Source organism: Hylobates moloch, unplaced genomic scaffold, assembly GCF_009828535.3.
Source record: "Hylobates moloch isolate HMO894 unplaced genomic scaffold, HMol_V3 SCAFFOLD_9, whole genome shotgun sequence".
Lineage (NCBI taxonomy): Eukaryota > Metazoa > Chordata > Mammalia > Primates > Hylobatidae > Hylobates > Hylobates moloch.
The window spans coordinates 31,181,857-31,193,726 of NW_026652284.1; the positions used below are offsets into that span (position 1 = coordinate 31,181,857).

The 11,870-nt window shown below is 38.3% G+C and overlaps 1 pseudogene; it reads right to left on the bottom strand.

The window, feature by feature from the left end:
- Nucleotides 1-376: 376 nt before the first annotated feature.
- LOC116813805 (tropomyosin alpha-4 chain-like) lies at nucleotides 377-1,847 on the bottom strand (annotated as a pseudogene).
- Between the last annotated feature and the right edge of the window lie 10,023 nt (nucleotides 1,848-11,870).

Sequence of the window (11,870 nt, forward strand, 5' to 3'; positions counted from 1 at the left end):
AATCTCCACTTCCTGGCTTCAAGCGATCCTTCTGCCTCAGCCTCCTGAGTAGCTGGGACTACAGGCAGGCATCACCATAATTTTTGTATTTTTAGTAGAGAAATGGTTTCGCCATGTTGGCTGGGCTGGTCTCAAACTCCTGACCTCAAGTGATCTGTCCTGACCTCCCAAAGTGTTGGGATTACAGGCGAAAGCCACCGTGCCCGGCCAGGGAACAACTTTAGAATGAAGGAAATATGCAAAAGGACATCACATCAAGGATCTATTACTTACCATCTATTAATTACTATGTGTGGGTAATTATGACTATTTCCTAAGCATTCTACGTTGACTGCTTGAGAGGATGTTTGTTCTGCATGGTGGAGTGTGGAGAAGGGCCAGGATTCTTAGATTAATCTATCTGTGGATTATGACTTCCCACAATAGCCACCCCCGGCCCCCACCAGCCCTTTTATTGGCTCTGGATGGAAAATCCCTACCCATGTGATGGTCCCTGGTCTCTCCTATAGTTTGACCAACAGTTGACCCAAAAGGTTCTGGTCTTCAGCGTTTTAATTATATCCACGACTAGATACTGGGGTCTGTATTCTTCAAAGTGTGGGGCTGCCTATTCTCCCAGGAACCAAATGGCCTCCGTCTTAAGAAAGTATGCTTACTAGGAAATACTCTGCCTACCTGAGGAATAAATGCAACTTAAGGAAAAAATAAGAGAGCTGAAAAAGCTGGTGCCATTTGAAAAAAAAGGGGAAAGAATGAGATTTAACTGGTGCTCAAAGCTTCTCCGATACAGAATATTTTGTCATGTATTCATAATTTGCTTGACATTTCCAGCAAAGCGAAGATGGCAATAACAAAAGGAACTTCTTACAAGAGAAGAGAAAGACCCACGGAGCTCTGGAGTTTCTGTTGGAACAAGACTCTTCTGTTTTGCTTATATACAGTTAAGTTGGTTTAGTGTCTGATCCATTGTCTGATGTAAGCCCACGTTCTCCTTTGGCCTGGGCAAGTTTCTCTTCCAGGTCATCAGTTGTCTTTTCCAGTTTTGCAACCGTTTTCTCTGCAAATTCAGCATGGGTCTCAACCTCTTTCAGTTTGTCAGACAGAAGTTTAATTTCTTCTTCATATTTGTGCTCCTTTTCAGAATACTTTTCAGATGCAGCTTCCAGCGATTTCAGATTGTTAGTAACATTCTTGAGTTCTTCTTCCACGTCACCACATTTTAGTTCAGACACCTCCACACGCACCTCCGCAGGCTCCTCTGCCCTCTACAGCTCACCCTACAGGATGACCAGCTTACGAGCTACCTCCTCGTATTTGCGGTCAGCCTCTTCCACAATGTGCTTGGCCTCTTTGAGCTGCACCTCCTGAATCTCCATCTTCTCCTCATCCTTCATGGCCCAGTTTTCTATCACCTTTATTCCTCTCTCACTCTCATCTGCAGCTTTTTCTGCCTCCTCCAGCTTCGGCAGGGCTGTGGCTGGTCGTTCCTGAGCCCTGCCCAACTCCTCCTCAATGAGCTGGATGCGTCGGTTGAGGGCGGCCATGTCACCTTCAGCTTTCTCGTGCCACTCGCGCTCGCCATCCAGCTCCTGTTGCAGGCCCTGCACGCGGTCTTCTGCCTCGTCCGCCTGCTGCTGCAGGGCCTAGATCTTGCATTTCACCACCTCCAGGGAGTTGAGGCGGTGCAGAGGTGTGGAGGTGCGGAGGCGCGGAGGCGCAGAGGCGCAGGGGCAGTGGCGGACCTTGGCTGGGCTCGGCTCTGGCGAGAGCTGCAGGGCTGCACCCAGTCCCCCAAGCATTTGCCTGCCCGGGGGCCGCCCCCGCCTTTCCCCACCCCCCCGCCACATTTTCTTAATCCAGTCTATCATTGATGGACATTTGGGTTGGTTCCAAGTCTTTGCTATTGTGAATAGTGCTGCAATAAACATACGTGTGCATGTGTCTTTATAGCAGCATGATTTATAATCCTTTGGGTATATGCCCAGTAATGGGATGGCTGAGTCAAATGGTATTTCTAGTTCTAGATCCTTGAGGAATCACCACACTGTCTTCCACAATGGCTGAATTAGTTTACAGTCCCACCAACAGTGTACAAACTTTCCTATTTCTCCACATCCTCTCCAGCACCTGTTGTTTCCTGACTTTTTAATGATCACTATTCTAACTGGTGTGAGATGGTATCTCATTGTGGTTTTGATTTGCATTTGTCTGATGGCCAGTGATGATGAGCATTTTTTCATTTGTCTGTTGGCTTCATAAATGTCTTCTTTTGAGAAGTGTCTGTTGATATCCTTCGCCCACTTTTTGATGGGGTTGTTTGATTTCTTCTTGTAAATTTGTTTGAGTTCTTTGTAGATTCTGGATATTAGCCCTTTTTCAGATGGGTAGATTGTAAAAATTTTCTCCCATTCTGTAGGTTGCCTGCTCACTCTGATGTAGTTTCTTTTGCTGTGCAGAAGCTCTTTAGTTTAATTAGATCCCATTTGTCAGTTTTGGCTTTTGTTGCCATTGCTTTCGGTGTTTCAGTCATGAAGTCCTTGCCCATACCTCTGGCCTGAATGGTATTGCCTAGGTTTTCTTCTAGGGTTTTTATGGTTTTAGGTCTAACATTTAAGTCTTTAATCCATCTTGAATTGATTTTTGTATAAGGTATAAGGAAGGGATCCAGTTTCAGCTTTCTACATATGGCTAGCCAGTTTTCCTAGCACCATTTATTAAATAGGGAATCCTTTCCCCATGTCTTGTTTTTGTCAGGTTTGTCAAAGATCAGATGGCTGTAGATGTGTGGTATTATTTCTGAGGGCTCTATTCTGTTATATTGGTCTACATCTCTGTTTTGGTACCAGTACCATGCTGTTTTGGTTACTGTAGCCTTGTAGTATAGTTTGAAGTCAGGTAGTGTGATGCCTCCAGCTTTGTTCTTTTTGCTTAGGATTGTCTTGGCAATGCAGGCTCTCTTTTGGTTCCATATGAACTTTAAAGTAGTTTTTTCAGTTCTGTGAAGAAAGTCATTGGTAGCTTGATGGGGATGGCATTGAATCTATAAATTACCTTGGGCAGTATGGCCATTTTCACAATATTGATTCTTCCTATCCATGATCATGGAATGTTCTTCCATTTGTTTGTGTTCTCTTTTATTTTGCTGAGCAGTGGTTTGTAGTGCCCCTTGAAGAGGTCCTTCACATCCCTTCTAAGTTGGATTCCTAGGTATTTTATTCTCTTTGAAGCAATTGCGAATGGGAGTTCACTCATGATTTGGCTCTCTCTTTGTCTGTTATTGGTGTATAAGAATGCTTGTGATTTTTGCACATTGATTTTGTATCCTGAGACTTTGCTGAAGTTGCTTCTCAGCTTAAGGAGATTTTGGGCTGAGATGATGGGTTTTCTAGATATACAATCATGTCATCTGCAAACAGGGACAATTTGACTTCCTCTTTTCCTAATTGAATATGCTATATTTCTTTCTCCTGCCTGATTTCCCTGGCCAGAACTTCCAACACTGTGTTGAATAGGAGTGGTGAGAGAGGGCATCGCTGTCTTGTGCCAGTTTTCAAAGGGAATGCTTCCAATTTTTGCCCATTCAGTATGATATTGGCTGTGGGTTTGTCATAGATAGCTCTCATTATTTTGAGATAAGTCCCATCAATACCTAGTTTATTGAGAGTTTTTAACATGAAGGGCTGTTGAATTTTGTCAAAGGCCTTTTCTGCAACTATTGAGATAGTCATGTGGTTGTTGTCTTTGGTTCTGTTTATATGATGGATTACATTTATTGATTTGTGTATGTTGAACCAGCCTCGCATCCCAGGGATGAAGCCAACTTGACCATGGTGGATAAGCTTTTTGATGTGCTGTTGGATTCAGTTTGCCAGTATTTCATTGAGGATTTTTGCGTCAATGTTCATTAGGGATATTGGTCTAAAATTCTCTTTTTTTTGTTGTGTCTTTGCCAGGCTTTGGTATCAGGATGATGTTGGCCTCATAAAATGAATTAGGGAGGAATCCTTCTTTTTCTATTGATTGGAATAGTTTCAGAAGAAAAGGTACCAGCTCCTCTTTGTACCTCTGGTAGAATTCGGCTGTGAATCCGTCTGATGCTGGACTTTTTTTGGTTGGTAGGCTATTAATTATTGCCTCAATTTCAGAGCCTGTTATTGGTCTATTCAGGGATTCAACTTCTTCCTGGTTTAGTCTTGGGAGAGTGTATATGTCCAGGAATTTATCCATTTCTTCTAGATTTTCTAGTTTATTTGCATAGAGGTGTTTATAGTATTCTCTGATCGTAGTTTGTATTTCTGTGGGATTGGTGGTGATATCCCCTTTATCATTTTTTTTTGCATCTATTTGATTCTTCTCTCTTTTCTTCTTTATTAGTCTTGGTAGCCGTCTATCGATTTTATTGATCTTTTCAAAAATCCAGCTCCTAGATTCATTGATTTTTTGAAGGGTTTTTTGTGTCTCTATCTCCTTCAGTTCTGCTCTGATCTTAGTTATTTCCTGCCTCCTGCTAGCTTTTGAATGTGTTTGCTCTTGCTTCTCTAGTTCTTTTAATTGTGATGTTAGGGTGTCAGTTTTAGATCTCTTCTGCTTTCTCTTGTGGGCATTTAGTGCTATAAATTTCCATCTACACACTGCTTTAAATGTGTCCCAGATATTCTGGTATGTTGTGTCTTTGTTCTCACTGGTTTCAAAGAACATCTTTATTTCTGCCTTTCTTTCGTTCAGCTTGCTTGAAGTGGGTTCAGCTTGACCCAGTGGTCATTCAGGAGCAGGTTGTTCAGTTTCCATGTAGTTGAGCAGTTTTGAGTGAGTTTCTTAATCCTGAGTTCTAGTTTGATTGCACTGTGATCTGAGAGACAGTTTGTTATAATTTCTGTTCTTTTATATTTGCTGAGGAGTGCTTTACTTCCAACTATGTGGTCAATTTTGGAATAAGTGTGATGTGGTGCTAAGAAGAATGTATATTCTGTTGACTTGGGGTGGAGAGCTCTGTAGATGTCTATTAGGTCTGCTTGGTGCAGAGCTGAGTTCAATTCCTGGATATCCTTGTTAACTTTCTGTCTCGTTGATCTGTCTAATGTTGACAGTTGGGTGTTAAAGTCTCCCGTTATTATTGTGTGGGAGTCTAAGTCTCTTTGTAAGTCTCTCAGGACTTGCTTTATGAATCTGGGTGCTCCTGTATCGGGTGCATATAAGTTTAGGATAGTTAGCTCTTCTTGTTGGATTCATCCCTTTACCATTATATAATGGCCTTCTTTGTCTCTTTTGATCTTTGCTGGTTTAAAGTCTGTTTTATCAGAAACTAGGATTGCAACCCCTGCTTTTTTTTTTGTTTTCCATTTGCTTGGTAGATCTTCCTCCATCTCTTTATTTTGAGCCTATGTGTGTCTCTGCATGTGAGATGGGTCTCCTGAATACAGCACACTGACGGGTCTTGGCTCTTTATCCTATTTGCCAGTCTGTGTCTTTTAATTGGAGTATATCTTTATCAGCAGTGTGAAAACAGACTAATACAGCTTTCTTAAACAAAAATAATTATCAGCTAAGAATTTTGTATCCTGTGAAATTAAGCTTTATAAAGGAAGAAGAGATAAAACCCTTTTCTGACAAACAAATCCTGAGAGAATTCACCACTACCAAGCCAGCATCACAAAAAAAAAATGCTGAAAAGGTTTCTAAATCTTGAAACAAAATCTTGAAATACACCAAAATAGAACATCCTTAAAGCATAAATTTCACAGGATCTATATAACAATAACACAATGAAAAAAAACCATATTCAGGCAGCATCTAGCGTGATGAATAGAACAGTATCTCACATTTCAATACTAACATTGAATGTAAATGGCCTAAATGCTCCTCTTAAAAGACACAAAATAGCAGAATGAATAAAAATCCACCAACCAAGTATCTGTCATCTTCAAGAGACTCACCTAACACATAAAGACTCACATAACCTTAAGGTAAAAAGATGAAAAAAGTATATTCCATGTAAATCCAAACCAAAAGCAAGCAGGAGTAGCTATTCTATCAGACAAAACAGACTTTAAGGCAACAAGATAAAAAAAGATAAGGAGGGATGTTATATAATGATAAAAGGATTAGTCCAACAGGAAAATGTCACAATTCTAAATATATATGCATCTAACACTGGAGTTCCCAAATTTATAAAACAATTACTACCAGGCCTAAGAAATGAGATGGATGGCAACACAATAATAGTGGGGGACTTAAATACTCCACTGGCAGCACTAGAGAGGTCATCAAGACAGAAAGTCAACACAAAAAAGTAGACTTAAACTCCACCCTAGAACAATTGGAGTTAAAAGACATTACAGAATAGTCTACACAACAAATACAGAATATACATTCTTTTCATCAGCACATGAAACATTCTCCAAGATTGACCATATAATAAGCCACAAAACAAGTCTCAATAAATTTAAGAAAATCAAAATTATATCAAATATTCTCTCAGACTACTGTTTAATAAAATTGAAAATTAAATCCAAAAGAAACCCTCAAAAACTATACAAACATACGAAGATTAAATAATCTGCTCCTGAAAGATCTTCGAGTCAACAATAAAATCAAGATGGAAATTTAAAAACTCTTTGAACAGAATGATAATAGTGACACAACCTATCAGAACCTCTGGGGTACAGCAAAACACAGTGCTAAGAGGAAGTTCATAGCATTAAATGCCTGTGTCAAAAAGTCTGAAAGAGCACAAATAGACAATCTAAGCTCACACTTCAAGGAACTAGAGAAACAAGAACAAACCAAACCCAAACCTAGCAGAAAAAAAGAAATGACAAAGATCAGAGCAGAACTAAATGAAATTGAAATAATTATATACAAAAGATAAATAAAACAAAAAGCTGGTTCTTTGAAAATGTAAACAAAATCAATACACCATTAGTAAACTTGGCCAAGAAAAGAAGAGAGAAGATCCAAATAAGGCCAATTAGAAATGAAACAGGAGATACTACAACCATACCACAGAAATACAAAAGATTATTCAAGGCCACTATGAATACCTTTATGCACACAAACTAGAAAATCTAGAGGAGATGGATAAATTCCTGGAAAAATACAACACTGCTAGATTAAGCCAGGAAGAAATAGAAACTCTGAATAGACCAATAAGAAGTAGCAAGACTGAAACAGTAATTAAAAAAATTGCCAACAAAAAGTCCTGGACCAGAGGAATTCACAGTTGAATTCTATCAGACATTCAAAGAAAAATTGTTACCAATCTTATAGAAAATATTCCAAAAGTCAAAGAGGGAATCCTCCCTAAATCATTTTATGAAGGCACTATCACCCTAATATCAAAACCAGGAAAAGACATAACAACAACAACAACAACAACAACAAACCATAGCCCAATATGAAAATAGATGCAAAAATCCTCAACAAATTACTAGCTAACCAAACCCAACAGCATATCAAAAAGATAATCCACAATGATCAAGCGGGTTTCATACCAGGGGTGCAGGGATGGTTTAACATAAGCAAGTCAATAAATGTAATTCACTACATAAATAGCATTAAAATAAAAAATTACGTGATCATCTCAACAGATGCAGGAAAAGCATTTGACAAAATCCAGCATCACTTTAAAACTAAAACCCTCAGCAATAGAAGGGACATACCTTAATGTTAAAAAGCCATCTATGACGAACCCATAGCCAACATTGTACTGAACGGGAAAGAGTTGAAAGCATTTTAACTGAGAACTGGAACAAGACAAGGATGCCCACTTTCACCACTTCTATTCAACCTAGTACTGGAAGTCCTAGCCAGAGCAATCAGACAAGAGAAGGAAATGAAAGACATCCAAATCTGTAAAGAGGAAGTCAAACTGTTCCTGTTCACCAATGATATAATCGTATACTTAGAAAACCCTAAATACTCATCCAAAAAGCTCCTAGATCTGTTAAATGAATTTAGTAAAGTTTCAGGATACAATATCAATGTACACAAATCAGTAGCACTGCTATACACCAACAGCAAGCAAGCTGAGAATCAAATCAGGAACTCGATCTCTTTACCATAGCTGCAAATAAAATAAAATAAAATACTTAGGACTATATCTAACTAAAGACGTGAAAGACCTCTACAACAAAAACAGTGCTGAAAGAAATCATAGATGGTCAGATGCAGTGGCTCACGCCCATAATCCCAGCACTTTGGGAGGCCAAGGCGGGTGGATCACAAGGTCAGGTGTTCGAGACCAGCCTGACCAACATGCTGAAACCCCGTCTCTACTTAAAACAAAACAAAAAAAAGTTAGCTGGGCGTGGTGGCATGCACCTGTAACCCCAGCTACTCAGGAGACTGAGACAGGAGAATTGCTTGAACCCAAGAGGTGGAGGTTGCAGTGAGCAGAGATTGAGCCACTGCCCTCCAGCCTGGGTGACAGAGGGAGACCCTGTCTCAAAAAAAAAAAAAATTACAGATGACACAAACAAATGAAAACACATCCCATGCTCATGGATGGGTAGAATCAATGTTGTGAAAATGACCATACTGCCAGCATCAATCTATAAATTCAATGTAATTCCTATGAAAATACCATCATCCTTTTTCACATAACTAAAAAAAATCCTAAAATTCATACAGAACCAAAAAAAAGGGCCTGTATATTCAAAGTAAGACTAAGCAAAAATAGCAAATCTGGAGGCATCACATTACCTGACTTCAAAGGATATTGTAAGTCTACAGTTACCAAAACAGCATGGTACTGGTATAAAAATAGGCAAGTAGACCAATGGAACAGAATAGAGAACCCAGAAATAAAGCCAAATACTTACAGCCAACTGACCTTTGACAAATCAAAACAAAACCTAAAGTGGGGAAATGACACCCTATTCAACAAATGGTGCTGGGATAATTGGCAAGCCACATGTAGAAGAATGAAACTAGCTCCCATCTTTCACCTTATACAAAAATCAACTCAAGATGAATCTAAGACCTGAAACCATAAAAATTTTAGAAGATAACGTCATAAAAAAATCTTCTAGACATTGGCTTAGGCAAAGATTTCATGACCAAGAACCCAAAAGCAAATGCAAGAAAAACAAAGATAAATGGATGGAACTTAATTAAACTAAAAAGCTTCTGCACAGCAAAAGAAATAATCTGCGAAGTAAGCAGAGAAATCACAGAATGGGAGAAAATATTTGCAAACTATGCATCTGAATCTACAAAGAACTCAAACAAATCAGAAAAACCAAATAATCCCATCAAAAAGTGAGCTAAGGACGTGAATAGACAATTCTCAAAAGAAAATATACAAATGGCCACAAACATGAAAAAATGCTCAACATCACTAATTATCAGGGAAATGCAAATCAAAACCACAATGTGATGCCACCTTACTCCTGCGAGAAAGGCCATAATTAAAAAATGAAAAAGAATAATAGATGATGGCATGGATGTAGTGAAAAGGGAACACTTCTACACTGTTGGTGGGAAAGTAAACTAGTACAAACACTATGAAAAACAGTATGGAGACTCCTTAAAGAAGTGAAAGTAGAACTACCATTTGATCCAGCAACCCCACTACTGGGTAATCACCCAGAGGAAAAGAAGTCATTATATGGAAAAATCACTTGCACACACATGTTTATAGCAGCACAATTTGCAATTGCCAAAATATGGAACCAGCCTAGCTGCTCATCAACCAACAAGTGGATAAAGAAAATATGGTTGCATTTGCAGCAACCTGGATGGAGTTGGAGACCATCATTCTAAGTGAAGTAACTCAGGAATGGAAAACCAAATGTCATATGTTCTCACTTATAAGTGGAAGCTAAGCTATGAGGATGTAAAGGCATAAGAATGACATAATGGACTTTGGGGACTGGGGGGAGTGGGGGAGGGAGTGAGGGATAAAAGACTACACATTGGGTATAGTGCCCGTTGCTTGGGTGATGGGTGCACCAAAATCTAGAAATCACCACTAAAGAACCTATCCATGTAACGAAACACCACCTTTCCCCACAAACCATTGGAAAAAAAAAATGTTAACCTTTGGGTGATCACCTATAAAGTGAAGGAAATTTTTTTGATCCTGATTCTGGATGCTATTTATTATTTAAAAGTTGAAGAGAAGAAGGAAAGTTATCAGACAAGACTAAAAGAAGCGAGCAGTGAGAAAAAACAAAAGAAAGTATTATCTCAGAAGCCAAGTTATGAAAGGGTTTCTAAAGGATGGCATTATCAACTACATTAAATATTGTCGGAAAGGCTAGTAAAATAAAGTGAGAACTGACTTGCTCTCATGGGTCTGGGATTCCCCTCTCCTACTTGGAAACACCTAGCGTTCCAGACTGGTAATGCTACTTCTACTGTGTTAGGCAGCACCAGGAGCGATAGTAGCATCAGATAAAGCAGATGAGAATAACAAAGCAAAGGGTCTGAAAATTGAACTGCTCTTGAAATCATAGTCTACAAAAGGAGGCCAGGACCTTGTAATCAACATAAACAGGGTGACTGCCTGCTAAAATACAAGATATAAATAAGATCCAGAGGCTAACATAACATACAAAATACAAAGAAATCATGTCTCACACAAGAAAATCAACCTGAAGGAGAAAAGGCAATCAACACCAAAAGGTAAGGCTAATACTGAGATGAGTCAGATCTTGGATTATTTGAAAAGGATTTTAAAGCAGCCCACATAAACATGCTGCAATAATCAATTATAAATTCTTTTGAAACAAATAAAAATAAACCCAGTCACGAAATAGAAATTATAAAAAGAACCAAATAGAAATTAAAGAACCAAAAAACATAATGGAAAAATAAATTTGCCGAATGGACTTAATATTAGAGTGGATATGACAAAGGAATCAGTGAATTTAAAGACATATCAATATAATTTATCCCAATCCAAACAACAGGGAGAATGCAGACTGTAAAATAAACAAACAGACAAAAAACAAAAATAGCACCTCCAACACCTGTGAGACAAAATCAAAAGATCCATCATGTGTTGTATGAGAAGCCCACAGCATGGGAGAAAGTGAACCTGAAAGAGTATTCAAGGAAATAATGGCTAAAAACTTCCCAAACTGGGCAAAAGACATAATCTTGCAGATTCAAGAAGCTGAGTGATCTCAAATAGAATGAACTCAAAGAAACCTATGCCAAGACATATCATAAATAAACTTCTAAAAATAACTGAAGACAAAAAAATATATATTGGAAGCAGCCGTAGAGAAACAATGCATTTCCTATAGGGACACCAATTCAAGTGATGGTGAACTTTCATCTGAAAGCACAGAGAACAAAAGGGCTAAAAGAAAATAACTTTCAACTGTCAATTCTACATTCAACAAAAGTGTACTTCAAAAATTAAGGCAAAAGAAATACTTTTTCAGATGAAGGAAAACTAAAAGAATGTGTTGCCAGCAGGTCTACTGTCAAAGGTTTATGAAAGGAAATTCTTAAAACGAAAAGGAAATGATAAGAGAAAGAACCTTAGAGCGCTAGGAAAGAAGGAGGAATAAAAAGAAGTATAGCTACACGTAATAGTCTATCCTTTTCCTCATGAGTTTTATAAATCACATTTTATGAATGAAACAAAAAGTTTAACATCATCTCAGACTCAAGACAATGGTATTTAAAATGGCAAAGGTAAAATAAAGTGTTAAAATGTTGATATCAGTAGAGGAATTATTTGTCATACATATATACAGTAACACACAGAGCAACCACTATAAAAAATACATAAAAACAATATAAAAAAGCCAAAATAGAATCCAAAGAAATGTTCAAGTAATGTATCATAAGGAGTGAGAAAGAGAGAGAGGAAAGAAAACAAATAGTTTTATATAAAGTTGAAATTGGAAGTTTCT